The following is a 12882-nucleotide window of genomic DNA, read 5'->3' on the forward strand; positions in this document are numbered from 1 at the left end:
GCTTTCTTTCAATACAGGTTAAACTAATATTTTTATTTCTAAGGTTCTGGTTCCGGGCAAATTTGGGAGAGAACCCCCCAAAGGGGCTCCTCTCGGAAAGCAGATTCAATCGGCCCCTACCCCCAACCGGTCCTGGAGAAAAGACCTCCTTGAAGTGGAAAAAACCTGTTTATTAAACAATAAACCCTAAACAGTATTAATCAATAAAACCCCTTGCTGCTCCAAAAGAGATGACAAACTGAGAAAGTCCCTCCCTGGGTTGCAGCTCAGCTCACTCAGTCTCTGATCAGTCACTCTAGTGCTGGATATGTCACAGGCCAGGCTCAGCCCGGTGGCCACTGGTGGAGCTGTTGGTGCTCTTCTGGTGTTCAGTCCAGAGCAGTTTTGAACAGGTCCAAAGAAAGGAAAAAAAACCCCACAGTCCAGGGAACTTCTTTGCCTCAGCAAGCTAAATTAACTAAAAGCAAAGGAGAGCTCTGTCCCGCTGTCTGTCCATCCACACACAATGCAGTCCAGGAGCAGGAATGTGGAGGAGTGAGTGCAGTGTCTGAAAACAAACTGCTGCTTCTTCTCTCCCCCCTTCACTCTCTGCAACAAGTCTTAAAGGTGCAAAACTTATTATTCAGCATAAACAGAACAAGACGATTTGGGATAAAAGCATCATATAGTCGACCCAAGACAGGGATCATGTTCTCTTCTTCTTGTGGAGAGCCACCAGTGCACAGTGGCAGTAGCATCCCACTGTAGCTGACAGCAGCATGATGTGACCAAGAGCCTTTGTCAGAGCAGCAGGAATATTGTGGAGAGGGGGAGCTGAACAGCTGAGCATTGAGAGCTTCCAGCGCTGTGTTGAGCTGGGTTTGGAGTGTTTCCTTGGGCTCCTTGTGTTGTTCACTCATTACTAATGCTCTAAACAGAGGCTTACAGAAGTGTGGTTGAAAACAAGAAATGTGAAGTTTGAAGAGAACTGTTTTGCTGTCTCTTTCTGCTGTAGGAGGGAGAAATTGGGCCAAATTGTTTGGCCAAATTCAAGGTGACCTTCAGACCCCTGGAAGCACTGGAGAATGGAAGTGTGGCTTACTGCAGCATCTCAGGTACAGCTCCTTTGCCCTGCTTCTCTCCCCCTCAGTGAAGCCATGGTGCCAGCCTGAGCCCACGGGGCTCCCATGGAAGTGCTGGGAAGAGTCCCTGGTCAGCAGGGCAGTGCTGGCACATCCCCCCTGGCCCTGCAGCTCCCAGGGAGTCTCCTGTGCCAGGCCAGGGCTCAGAATGCTGTGTGTGCCTGACTGATCCCAGAACAGCCCAGGCAGTGCAGGGAGAGGTTTTCATGCCATGGCTTTGTCAGCATTCCCCCAAAGGCCAGAGAGCTGCAGAGCAGAACAGCTTTAGTGAACAAGCACTCAGCCCCTGCAGGCCCCTGGCCTCCAGGATGATGGGTCCATTTGACATGGATCCATCATCAGGCAGCAGGAGCTGAGTTACAAATGTGTTCCCTGAGCCTAGATCACCTCCCAGTGCCCAGACAGCAGCAGAGCAGAGGTGTTTGAGCCCCCCTGAGCCCAGGGTGTTGGTAGAAGGAGCAGCCTTGGCCAGCACCTGCCTCTCTCCCTTTGTGGGAATTGAGCCCTTTCAGCTCTGTCTGTGGAAATAGAACACAGTGCTGAGTGTCAGTCAGGAGTTGGGGACTTTGGCAACGAAGTCCTGTGTTCCTGGGCCAGGTAGTTTGGTAATTGCCAAACTCTGTAGGAGCTCTGTGCCTTCACTGAATGATTTCAAAGCTCCTCTAAGTGCATGGGAAGGAAAGCATAGAACCAGAGTATGTTAAGGATGGAATGGACTTAAAGGCCTCTGGGCAGGAACACCTCCCCCTAGAGCAGGTAGCTCCAAGCCCCATCCAGCCTGGCTTGGAACACTTTCAGGGCTGGAACCTCCACAACAGCCCTGGGGAACCTGCTCCAGTGTCTCACCACCCTCAGAGTAAAAAATTTCTTCCTAATATCTAAGCTAAATTTCCTTTCTTTCAATTTATACCTGTAACTCCTTGGCCTGTCACTACAAGGCAGCAGAGATGTTTAAAACTCAGCGGACTGGTGGCTGAAATTGGAAAGCAGCCCAAGGAATGGGTTAGAAATTAGAAGTCAGCCCCAAGGCTGAGGGAAGAGGAGGGTCCATATCCTCTCCTGCAGCATCAGGAGCTGGTTGCATCCAGCTCAGAGTCAGGGTCTAGCACTGAGGCAGCCTGGAAAATCCAGTATAACAGAGGGAATGATTGTAGTGCAATAGACATCTCTCCCCAGGCTGTGAGAGCAGGCTGCCCCTGCAGCTCAGAGGGGAAGGACAAGGACCCTTGGTAGAATTCAGCTCTCCTACTCTGAACCTTGGGAACATTTCTATCGACACCCCCCACATCTATGACGTGAGCAGAAGGCTTGGGGTGGATCCTGATGGCTCCTGAGGCAGAGCAAGCCTGGTGGAAGTGTGGAATTGCTGCCGACCTGGGCAGTTGTGAGCAGGGAATATTTGATCTACTGGTGAAATCTGGGAGGGTCTGAAAGGTGTGTCTGTTGTTCATGAAGCCCCAGTTCCTTCTTTGGGAATCAGCTGGGAGGCTTGCTGCAAAACAACCCCTTGGCATATGAAACGAAGCCTGGGTCAAAAAGGGATGTTCAGAGGCTTTTGTGGTCGTGCCAGACACAAGGCACCTTTGGACTGGGCTGTTCAGAAGCAGCTGGAACAAACTGGCTGCCTTTGAGCTTCAGTCAACTGCAGACAGCTTCCAGTCAAGTGTCTCCTGCTTATTGCTGCAAGTCACAGGAAAGCCATCCAGCCTCCTGGCTCAGTGCTGGCCCTTGCAAAGGGCTTGGGAGTTCTTTCCCTTGCTGACCAGTCCCTCAACACACTTCAGCCTTGGTGCATCTCTGGCTCTAGAAAGAGAAAAGTTTTCCTGGGAATAAAGCAAAGCATTTTTCTACCTATTTGTCTCCTCCCCAATAGTGTCAAGTTTGCAACAAAATCCAAAGAGAGAGCAGCTGAAAGAGGTAGAAGATGAGGCACTACATCATGCCAGACACTTCCAAAAGCTTGGCTGTGGGAGGCAAAGACATGCTGAGTTTTCTTACCAAAAGTTGATGCTGTCTATACATTTTGATGCTGATGCCTCATAATCAATGTATTGTTTTCATGACATGGGAAAAGGTGAATGAGTAGATGGTGCTGTTGGAGCTGTGCTCAGTGGGGCAGCAGCAGCTCTGGGGTGATTCCCTACGCAGCTGCAATCAGCCCACGTTGCTCTCAGGGCCAGGTCTGAATGAACTTGGTGATGCTGATCAGAGGTGCACAGCTCTGTGTCCATGGGATAACCCCAGGGTTGTGGACTCCAGTTCTGTGGAGCTGCCACTGCTTTGCAGGAAAACCCAAAGGCAGAACTTGTCCTGTTGTATTTTTTTGCCATTCATAGCATCGTCTGCTATTTCTGGGTATTAATTGCGTCATTAGACAATAACTCACAAGAAGGGAAGATTCCACATGTATTTCCATTTTGCTTTCTTGCTGCTGCAGGTGGAACTGATTAACCTAGGAGCTATTGATGCTCCCTTCACCTATAGCCCTTCAACTGCCAATGTGGGCTTCTGCTTCAAGTTTGCGCCTGAGGAAGACATCGGTGCACCAGGTGGGACCCAGACTGCTCAGATCTCCTTCAGTGCCACCATAGTGTGGAGGTTTGAGGAAGAATTCCAGTTCAGTGTGGCTGGATCTCCTATGTCTGCAATCCTGACTATCAAGTAAGGATGGTCAAAGCCAGGCACGCGCCTGCACGTCCTCAGCACAAGAGAAAGGGGCCGCTTCATGTGAGCGGTCCCAGCCCCTCCACGCGTGCGGGATTGGTGCCAAAAGCCAGACAACACTTAGCGGTGGATCACACGGCTCATGCATTAATGAAGAATGCAGCTAGCTGCAAGAATTAGTATGAATTGCAGGACACATTGGTCATCCACACTTTGAATGCACTTGCGGCCCTGGGTTCCTCCCGGGGCTACGCCCGTCTGAGCATTTCTTGACGATCAGTCGCCGTCCGGGGGCCACCACAGTGGTGCGGCTGGCGTCGCCTCGCAGGCCAGTTGACTGTGGTCAGCAGCGGAGACGATGCTGGCTCGCTGGTGCCCAGAGGGAAGGCGGTCAGGGGTTTGGCAAGGGATGCTTTTCCCTTGGCGGCCTCAATTTTTTCCCTGTGACCCAGCAGGCGTCATCATCGTCATGGCTGTCATCGTCATTGTTGCCGCGCAGGGCCTTCATCCCCCTATATGCAGACTCAGGGACTGATCCATAGCTCCCCACTCCTGGAGTGAGCCACTGGGGCAGAGTTTGTCCTTGGGGCACCCATGCCGCGGTATGGTGGTGGTGGGAGATGAGGAGAGTAAGAGACAGCGTTGAAAACATCACCGTGGGCTGGGAGAACAGAGGGGACAAGAGGGAGATGAGGTGCAGGCCTCACCCGTAGCCTCCCAGTCACGCAGGCGGCTGTCTGCGGGTGGATACCACGGGGGTACTGTGCTGTGCTGCTGCGTGTGCATGTGAGGCGAGAGCGCCAGGGACAGGGGTTCTGACCCCCTCCTCCCTTCGCCTGCCCTGCTCCTCTTCTGTTGCGGTCTCGGGGTGCAAATAGCACCATGGCTTTTCTCTCTCTCCACCAAGGCCATCACGTGCCGCCACTTGGCTGGTCCCCCATCAGGGCTGTCTCTGCCACACTCCCTTTTTGGTTCTTGTCTCTGGGATGGGGCACTCCGTCTCTGCTTCTCTACCTCTGGCTTTGTTTTCCCCTGGTGCATGGGAGCCAGTGGGGAGGGAGGTGAGAGTAGTAGGTGGGAGAAGCTGGCTGGCTGTTGGCCTGTTGGCATGCCACTTCTTTAGGAGCAGCATGGGCCAGGAGGTGTGGCCAAGCTTTGGCCTTGCAACCTCAGATCAGACATGGCGAGCCGCTGAATTTAAGCAAATTAGTCAGCAAGGGAAAAGAAACTAACAAGGATTCCATCAGTAACGGTGAGCAAAGAGGGAAAAGCCCAGGGCTGAATCTCCCCCCGCAGTGGGGCACGGGACATGTGACGTACAGAAGCCCCCCTCCTGGGCGGCGCTCTTGGGGGACCCAAATCCTTGTGATCGAGGCCGCAGCCCGCAGACGGTGTGAGGCCAGTAGCGGCCCCCCAGCACGCCGGGCCCGGGGCTTCTCAGAGTCAGGTTGCTTGGGAATGCAGCCTAAACCGGATGGTAAACTTCATCTAAGGTTAAATACTGGCACGAGACCGATAGCCAACAAGAATCGTAAGAGAAAGTCGAAAAGAACTCTGAAGAGAGAGTTCAAGAGGGTGTGAAACCGTTAAGAGGTAAACAGGTGGGGCCTGCGCAGTCTGCCTGGAGGATTCAACCCGGCGAGTTTCATTCGTCTGGCGCAGGTTTGGTGGATCCTCGCCTCCGCCTCCCCTCCGTCGCCCGGGCAAACCCCATCCGTGGTAGTGCCGTGGCGGGGGGCGTCGCTTCTCCCCTCGCGGGGGGTAAGCGTCCTCAAAGCACAGCGTTTCTCGCAGGGGTGCAGGGGCTGGGCCCGCTGGCCCCCGGCCCTGCTGTCAACCGGGGCGGACTGTGCTCAGTGCGCCCCGACCGCGCGGCGCCACTGGGCTGGGCTCACAGGCCGCGCTGGGGTGCCCGGGGTCTGCAGCGATGTTGGCTACCCACCTGACCCGTCTTGAAACACAGACCAAGGAGTGAGCTTGACAGGCGGCACGTGCGCAAGTCAGGAGCCATTGTCGAAAGCCCGCGGCACAATGAAGGTAAGGGCCGGCGCGTGCTGGCTGAGGTGGGATCCCGTGGCACATGTTGCGCCTGGTAGCCCCAGGCGCACCACCAGCCCGTCTCACCCACCGCCCCTTCGTGGGGCCGGGGAGGTGGAGCGTGAGCGTCCGTGCTAGGACCCGAAAGATGGTGAACTATGCCTGGGCAGGGCAAAGCCAGAGGAAACTCTGGTGGAGGTCCGTAGTGGTCCTGACGTGCAAATCCGTCGTCCAACGCGGGTCTAGGGGCGAAAGACAGACCATCTAGTAGCTGGTTCCCTCTGAAGTTTCCCTCAGCTGGCACTTGGCAATGGGCAGTTTTACCTGGTAAAGCTAATGATTAGAGGCCTTGGAGCTGAAACAATCTCAACCTATTCTCAAACTTTCAATGGGTAAGGGGGCCGGCTCGCTGGCGTGGAGCCGCGCCATGGAATGCGAATGCTCAGTGGGCCACTTTTGGTAAGCAGAACTGGCGCTGCGGGATGAACCGAACACCGAGTTAAGGCGCCCAATGCTGACACTCATCAGAGCCCAGAAAAGGTGTTGGTTGATCTAGACAGCAGGACGGTGGCCATGAAAATCGGAATCCGCTAAGGAGTGTGTAACAACTCACCTGCCGAATCAACTGGCCCTGAAAATGGATGGCGCTGGAGCGTCGGGCCCATACTCGGCCGTCACCGGCAGTGCGATGCCCGCGGGGGCTAGGCCGTGACGAGTAGGAGGGCCATGGCGGTGCGCCTCGAAGCCTGGGGCTTGGGCCCGGGTGGAGCTGCCGCAGGTGCAGATCTTGGTGGTAGTAGCAAATATTCAAACGAGAGCTTTGAAAGCCAAAGTGGAGCAGGGTTCCTTGTGAACAGCAGTTGAACATGGGTCAGTCAGTCCTAAGCGATAGGCGAGCGCCGTTCCAAAAGGGCGGGCGATGGCCTCCGTTGCCCTCAGCCAATCGAAAGGGAGTCGGGTTCAGATCCCCGAATCCGGAGTGGCAGAGACGGGCGCCGTGAGGCGCCCAGTGTGGTGACGCAACCGATCCCGGAGAAGCTGGCGGGAGCCCCGGGGAGAGTTCTCTTTTCTTTGTGAAGGGCCGGGCGCCCTGGAATGGGTTCGCCCCGATAGAGGGGCCCGTGCCTTGGAAAGCGTCGCGGTTCCGGCGGCGTCCGGTGAGTTCTCGCTGGCCCGTGAAAATCCGGGGGAAAGGGTGTAAGTCTCGCGCCGGGCCGTACCCATATCCGCAGCAGGTCTCCAAGATGAACAGCCTCTGGCATGTTGGAACAATGTAGGTAAGGGAAGTCGGCAAGCCGGATCCGTAACTTCGGGATAAGGATTGGCTCTAAGGGCTGGGTCGGTCGGGCTGGGGCGCGAAGCGGGGCTGGGTGTGCGCCGCGGCTGGACGCGTGCCGGGCCCTTCCCGTGGATCGTCCCAGCTGCGGCGGGCGCCGCCCACCCCCCCCACCCACCCTCCGCCTTGCCGCGGCCGGAGCCCCGAGCGGTTCGCGCAGGGGAGGGTCCCCCGGGGGGGTCCCCGGGCTGACGCCCCGCCTCGGCTGGCGCCTAGCAGCCGGCTTAGAACTGGTGCGGACCAGGGGAATCCGACTGTTTAATTAAAACAAAGCATCGCGAAGGCCCGAGGCGGGTGTTGACGCGATGTGATTTCTGCCCAGTGCTCTGAATGTCAAAGTGAAGAAATTCAATGAAGCGCGGGTAAACGGCGGGAGTAACTATGACTCTCTTAAGAATAGTTACTAACTGGGCTCAGCTGCAGAAGTCGCACCTCCTCGCGGTCCCGCCGGATGCCCTTGTGGTAACTAAGTTGACTTTTGCCCCAGTGTGAGTGAGGGCTTTTACCAGCCCTCCCTATTGTTGGGATCGCCACCCAATGGTAGTATCACGATCTGCTAAAACAAAGAGTTTGCCGCAGCCTGTTCGCTGTTGCACAGTGCCTTGTCCACGGGCTGTTGATGTTGGACAAAAGTTGGTAGCTCGAGAGAGGGTCGACTACGACTATTTCTACCCTCACTTGGACTGGTTATTTCTTTAACTTACCGGACTGACATAATGGTGCAATGTCTAGCTTTGCGTTACATCTCTACTGCAACTCAGACTGACCCATTAGATCTAAGGGTCAATGATGCCAAATCTGTGCCCTCTCTGCCCAGGGAAGAGGGGTTCAATCTTGTAAGTCTAGAGTTTGTTAACTCTGGAATTGTCAAAGGAGATGGTATACATCATGCAGATGTCTGGGAGTTTCTGGGGCAACTCCCTGAGCCATATGAGATCTCCCCTATGGGGCTGGCCCAGGAAGAGGCTGTGAGTGCAGAGGGAGGTTTCGAAGAGCCCAGAACACCTGAGGCCGAAAGTAGGAGGGGGGATACTGAAGAGCCCAAAACACCCGAGGCTCCTTATGGGTCCAAAGCTATTGGTAGTACGCCAAAAACACCGGTCGTATCAATGCCGGACAAACAGCCATCTTGTCCTCAATGTGAGACCCCGTTTACTAGGATGCTGGGGCTGATTGGTCATCTTAAAAGGGTGCACAGGCAGAGAAAGATCATTTTCAGATGTGCGAAGTGTGGTAAACAAAATCTAAAATACCACAGTATCTCGTGTCACATCCCGCGTTGCAAGGGAATGGTGTGTGTGGCTCCCACAGGTGACTGGGTCTGTGAGGTGTGCCATCGAGGGTTTGCCACCAAGATTGGCCTGGGTCAGCACAAGAGGATAAGACATCCTCTTGTGCGGAATGAGGAGCGGATTATTGCTTCCCATCCTAAAGAGTCATCGGCCCGAGGGGCCCACAAACGAGTATGGACTGAAGAGGAAGAGGCTCTCCTGATACAACTGGTGGACAAGTACACCGGTAAAAGGAACATTAATCAACCTTTAGCGGAGCATATTCCAATGAAGACAGCAAAGCAGATAAGCGATAAAAGGCGCCGTCTAGTGAAAGGTCCCTCCGCAGAAGAACATGAAGGCCTAGTAGGCGCCGTGGGGATCGAACACCCACCCGAGTCTGCTAAATTGCCGAAGGAGGGACAGTTAAAACTCCAATACCGCAAGATGATCAAAGCGGGACTATCGGTTGGAAAGTTCACCATGTATCGGGAGGCCTTTGAGAAAATTGTTGATGGGCAAGATCCAGGTTGTGTGGTGAATGACGTATATAACGAGTTTCTCGGTATTCTGGGGGAGCCTAGCCAGAGCAAATCTATCTGTAAGGGTCGAAAAAAGCAGGCACCCCGTGGCGAAAAAACATCCAAGACTACACCAAATTGGATGTGTAAAAGAGCTATCAAGAGGGGCAAATTCTTGCGATTTCAGTTGTTGTTCAAGTCACATAGAAGGCGCCTCGCGCGTATCATCTTGGATAGCACGGAAGCCATTCAGTGCCAGGTACCATCGAGCGTTGTGCACGATCACTTTAAGAATAGATGGGATACATCTGGTACATTTGGTGGCCTCTTAGGTTTCCCTCCTTACAAGGAGGCGAACAATGTGGTGTTCGAGGCCCTAATTACAGAGAAAGAGGTGGATAAGAACTTGAAAGAGATGTGTAAAACCTCCGCTCCCGGGCCAGATGGGATTACTCTGGGTCAAATTATTGCAAAAGACCCGAGATTTTCCCGGTTGACTGAGATCTTCAACCTCTGGCTTATTACCGGTACAATTCCAGATGCGCTGCGGGACTGCAGGACAGTCTTGATACACAAGTCTTCAGATGTAGAGAAGCTTGGTGATATCAATAACTGGAGGCCTATCACTATTGGTTCAATGGTGATTAGGCTATTTTCCAGGATCGCCACGGCGAGGCTGTCCAAAGCTTGTCCCATTAACCCCCGGCAACGGGGTTTTATTTGCGCATCAGGGTGTGCCGAGAACCTCAAGTTGTTACAACTTGTGGTAAAAACAGCAAAAGGAGAGCACAAACATCTGGGGGTCGTGTTCGTGGACATCGCTAAGGCATTTGACACCGTGTGTCATGAGCATGTATTTGAGGGTCTGGTCCAGAGAGGTGTGGATTCACACGTGATTGATTTAGTGAGGGAAATGTATCGTGATGTCAGGATGTACATTTCCGTTGGAAGGGGAAGAACAGACCCCATATACATTCGCTCAGGTGTCAAACAGGGCAACCCTATGTCACCTCTGCTGTTTAATTTAGCGATGGACCCCCTTCTATGTAAACTTGAACGTGAAGGTGAAGGTTTCCATCATGGGGGTTGGAAAACTACGGCCATGGCATTTGCCAATGACCTAGTGCTCCTGAGTGATTCCTGGGAAGGCATGTGTTGTAACATCAAAATTCTGGAGGCCTTTTGTAATCTTACTGGCCTCAGTACGAAGGGTGAAAAATGTCACTTTTACACTTTGGCTTTTACATCAAGCCAACAAGGGACTCATATACTATCAATGATTGTCCCGCATGGGTAATAAACGGATCCCCTCTTAACATGATCGACCCAGGTTCCTCAGAAAGATATCTTGGCACATGGGTAGACCCCTGGACTGGCTTCGCAGACCCTAGATTATCAGAGAAGCTAACTGATTGGCTCCATCGAATTGGTCGTTCGCCTTTAAAACCTCTCTAGAAAGTCAATATACTCAGGACTTATACTATTCCGAGACTGATATATTTGGCTGACCATACTGAGGTTAAGGTGGGCCTCCTCGAATCCCTTGACCAGTTGATTCGTAATACGGGCAAGGAATGGCTTCATCTTCCACAAAGTACGTGTGATGCGATCTTGTACTCGAGTTTCAAAGATGGTGGTTTAGGTCTCATCAGATTGGTGGCGCTCATTCCAAGTATACAGGCGAGAAGACTGCATAGATTGGCACAGTCTTTGGATGAGACTCTTGTGAATTATTTGAAGGAAATCCATCTGGAACGGTTATTTGAAAGATTGTGGCTAAAAGCAGGGGGGACACAAGAGTCCGTCCCATCAATTTGGGAGCCTCTACCGGCGGTAGAGTTGGGGGGTGATGATGAAGCCCGGCTTGAATGGGAAGCACCCGCTCCTAAAATTTGCTATCCAAAACCGTGTAATTGGAGGAAATTAGAATTTCAAAAGTGGATCCACCTGGTATCCCAGGGTCATGGAATTGAAAATTTTGAAAATGATGAGATCAGTAATGCCTGGATAAGGTGGTTTGGGGGCATACCTCACCGAAAATTAATCACGGCCCTACAATTAAGAGCCAATGTCTACCCGACAAGGGAATTCCTTGCTAGGGGTAGACAGGAGAATGTTGTTCAATCCTGCCGACATTGTGGAGCTAGATATGAGACCGTGGCCCACATTGTCGGCAACTGCGCCATCACTCAGGAAGCCAGGATTAAGAGACATAACGCCATCTGTGAAACTTTTAGCGAAGAGGAGAAGAGGGAGTGTTGGGCAGTAGACGAGGAGCCACACATTAGGGATGAGGCAAACGAATTGTTTAAACCGGATTTGATCTTTGTTAAAGGGTCTAAAGCAGTCGTGGTTGATGTGACAGTGAGGTACGAGCACTCTGAAATCTCATTGAGTGAAGCCGCCTCGGAAAAGGCCAAGAAATATCAGCGCCTTCATAAGCAGATCGAACAATTGACGAATGCAAAGGAAATTGAATATGTTGGCTTCCCCATGGGAGCCTGTGGCAAATGGTTAGGCAAGAATACTGAGTTGCTGACCGCCCTTGGTCTCTCTAAAACGAGGCTAGAGAGAACCGCGAGGGCCCTAGCACCTAAAGTACTCTTCGCCTCTGTCGATATTGCACATATTTTTGTAAGCAAAGCTATATCGACTGTATCTGTAAATACATTGTAAATAAACAAGGCCCCTCCCCTTGGCTGGGTCCGCTGGACAGTGGAATCGGTTTTGGGTGGGAGGGGTTCATCCCTCATAACCGCGTCTTAGCCCATATTTGGGTTAAAAATTCTGATTTGGACATCAGGTGGACGGGCCACCTTACTTAACCCGGAAAAGGAACATATACAGTTTGTATGTGTTTAATAAATAGCCAAATGCCTCGTCATCTAATTAGTGACGCGCATGAATGGATGAACGAGATTCCCACTGTCCCTACCTACTATCCAGCGAAACCACAGCCAAGGGAACGGGTTTGGTGGAATCAGCAGGGAAAGAAGACCCTGTTGAGTTTGACTCTAGTCTAGCGCTGTGAAGAGACATGAGAGGTGTAGAATAAGTGGGAAGCCGGGCACGCGCTCGGTGGTGCGGGGCGACCCACCCGCCGGCGTCCCGGCCATCAGTGAAATACCACTACTCTGATCGTTTTTTCACTTACCCGGTGAGGCGGGGGGGCGAACCCCGAGGGGAGCTCTCGCTTCTGGCGCCAAGCGGCCGGCGCGCGCCGGCCACGACCTGCTCGGGGGACAGCGGCAGGTGGGGAGTTTGACTGGGGCGGTACACCTGTCAAAGCGTAACACAGGTGTCCTAAGGCGAGCTCAGGGAGGACGGAAACCTCCCATGGAGCAGAAGGGCAAAAGCTCGCTTGATCTTGATTTTCAGTACGAATACAGACCATGAAAGCGGGGCCTCACGATCCTTCTGGCTTTTTTGGGTTTTAAGCAGGAGGTGTCCGAAAACTTACCACAGGGATAACTGGCTTGTGGCGGCCAAGTGTTCATAGTGACATCGCTTTTTGATCCTTCGATGTCGGCTCTTCCTATCATTGTGAAGCAGAATTCACCAAGCGTTGGATTGTTCACCCACTAATAGGGAATCTGAGCTTGGTTTAGACTGTCATGAGACAGGTTAGTTTTACCCTACTGATGATGTACTGTTGCAATAATAATCCTGGGAACCCTTGGGATGGGATGGGATGTGTTATCCCTTAGAGAAGTGAGGCCAATGGAGATCTCTCCCCTGAAAACATTGCCTGCAGAACCCCTTCCAGAGTCCAGCTGAAGGCCTAGCCTTTGGGCTGGGATCAGTTTGGTCAGAGGGGTGACCTCCTTTGACCAGGGACACATCCTACTCTAGCGGGGGATGTTGCTGAGCAGGGCTTTGAGGGTCAGGCTGAAATGAATGTGCCAAGGGACAGTGAAGGGGCCTGGGAGGTT

The 12882-nt window shown here is 52.9% G+C and overlaps 1 non-coding gene and 1 pseudogene across 1 annotated transcript; both read left to right on the plus strand.

Moving 5' to 3' along the window:
• Nucleotides 1-3900: 3900 nt before the first annotated feature.
• On the plus strand, nucleotides 3901-4053 carry LOC134426249 (5.8S ribosomal RNA). Its single transcript, XR_010029952.1, has one exon. It is a non-coding gene; the product is annotated as a 5.8S ribosomal RNA (ribosomal RNA).
• Nucleotides 4054-4949: 896 nt separating this feature from the next.
• On the plus strand, nucleotides 4950-12603 carry LOC134426189 (28S ribosomal RNA; annotated as a pseudogene).
• Nucleotides 12604-12882: the final 279 nt, after the last annotated feature.

The sequence above is a fragment of the Melospiza melodia genome, chromosome 17 (genome assembly GCF_035770615.1).
Source record: "Melospiza melodia melodia isolate bMelMel2 chromosome 17, bMelMel2.pri, whole genome shotgun sequence".
In the NCBI taxonomy this organism is placed as follows: domain Eukaryota; kingdom Metazoa; phylum Chordata; class Aves; order Passeriformes; family Passerellidae; genus Melospiza; species Melospiza melodia.